This window comes from Stenella coeruleoalba (assembly GCF_951394435.1).
Source record: "Stenella coeruleoalba genome assembly, chromosome: 14".
Taxonomy (NCBI): Eukaryota; Metazoa; Chordata; class Mammalia; order Artiodactyla; family Delphinidae; genus Stenella; species Stenella coeruleoalba.
The window spans coordinates 32547286-32549653 of record NC_137160.1 but is presented as its reverse complement, the minus strand read 5'-3'; positions in this window follow the sequence as shown (position 1 = coordinate 32549653).

The window sequence follows — 2368 nt, the reverse complement described above, 5'->3', positions numbered from 1 at the left end:
TTCCTGTGGGGCATTGCCTTTGTGTTCACATTTGTTTTCTGTCTCAGGAAGAAGAGCCAACTGAATGTGATTAATTTTGTCTCTGCAGACTGGGGAAATTAAAAGAGCCTTGGTGACATCTTAATGGCCATGAATTTTCAGTGTTCTGTACAAAAGATAGAGAGAGAAAATGAAGAGTTCACACAGAATCTATAATGACTTGAGGATTTGCACTGGCTTTATGAAGTAAAATCACTCCATTTGGTTTTCTTGCCTTCTGCTTCTTTCTCTAAACCTGCTGAATTGAAGAAAATACCAAGTCTGTTCACTCTGGTTATTACAGTTCTAATTAATTGAGGCTTTGCCATCACTTGCTAATAATTGTATTTTCCCAAAGTGGAAGGTAGACTGGAAAAAACATAGATGAAAATAATAAATATTACACACAAGAATACACAAAACTGCTACCTTATCATGACTTACTGAAGTTCACTTTATTAAGTAAAATCAACAAGTTTTGAACTAATCTTATCCTGGAACTAAAAGAATTGGTTTGACCAAGGAAGTATATTGTTAAGAAAAAAAAAATAGATATAGCCTCATCCACCAGAAGGCAGACAGCAGAAGCAAGAAGAACTACAATCCTGCAGCCGGTGGAACAAAAACCACATTCACAGAAAGATAGAAAATGTGAAAATGCAGAGGGCTATGTACCAGATGAAGAAACAAGATAAAACCCCAGAGAAACAACTAAAGGAAGGGGAGATAGGCAACCTTCCAGAAAAAATAATTCAGAATAATGATAGTGAACATGATCCAGGACCTCGGAAAAAGAATGAAGGCAAAGATTGAGAAGATGGAAGAAATGATTCACAAAGACCTAGAAGAATTAAAGAACAAATAAACAGAGATGAACAATACAATAACTGAAATGAAAACTACACTAGAAGGAATCAATAGGAGAATAACTGAGGCAGAAGAACAAATAAGTGACCTGGAAGACAGAATGGTGGAATTCACTGCTACAAAACAGAATAAAGAAAAAAGAATGAAAAGAAATGAAGACAGCCTAAGAGATCTATGGGACAATATTAAACGCAAGAACATTTGCATTATAGGGGTCCCAGAAGGAGAAGAGAGAGAGAAAGGACCCAAGAAAATATTTGAAGAGATTATAGTTGAAAACTTCCCTAAGATGGGAAAGGAAATAGCCACCCAAGTCCAGGAAGCACACAGAGTCCCATACAGGATAAACCCAAGGAGAAACACACTGAGACACATAGTAATCAAACTGGCAAAAATTAAAGACAAAGAAAAACTTTTAAAAGCAGCGAGGGAAAAATGACCAATAACATATAAGGGAACTCCCATAAGGTTAACAGCTGATTTCTCAGCAGAAATTATACAAGCCAGAATGGAGTGGTATGGTATACTTAAAGTGATGAAAGTGAAGAACCTACAACCAAGATTACTCTAACTGGCAAAGATCTCATTCAGATAAAATGGAGAAGTAAAAGTTTACAGACAAGCAAAAGCTAAGAGAATTCAACACCATGAAACCAGCTCTACAACAAATGCTAAAGGAACTTCTCTAAGTGGGAAACACAAGAGAAGAAAAGAACTGACAAAAACAAACCCAAAACAATTAAGAAAATGGTCATAGGAATATACATATCGATAATTACCCTAAACGTGAATGGATTAAATGCTCCAACCAAAGGACACAGGCTTGCTGAATGGATCCAAAAACAGGACCCATATATATGCTGTCTACAAGAGACCCACTTCAGACCTAGGGACACATTCAGACTGAATGTGAGGGGATGGAAAAAGATATTCCATTCAAATGGAAATCAAAATAAAGCTGGAGTAGCAATACTCATATCAGATAAAATAGAGTTTAAAATAAAGAATGTTACAAGAGACAAGGAAGGACACTACATAATGATCAGGGGACAAATCCAAGAAAAATATATAACAATTATAAATATATATGCACCCAACATAGGAGCACCTCAATACATAAGTCAATTGCTAACAGCTATAAAAGAGGAAATTAACAGTAACACAATAAGAGTGAGGGACTTTAACACCTCACTTACACCAATGGACAGATCATCCAAAATGAAAATAAATAAGGAAACAGAAACTTTAAAGGACACAATAGACCAGATACATTTAATTGATATTTGTAGGACATTCCATCGAAAAACAGCAGATTACACTTTCTTCTCAAATGTGCACGGAACATTCTCCAGGATAGACCACATCTTGATTCACAAATCAAGCCACAGTAAATTTAAGAAAATTGAAGTCATATCAAGTATCTTTTCTGATCACAATGCTATGAGATTAGAAATGAATTACAGGGGGAAAAAAACATAAAAAG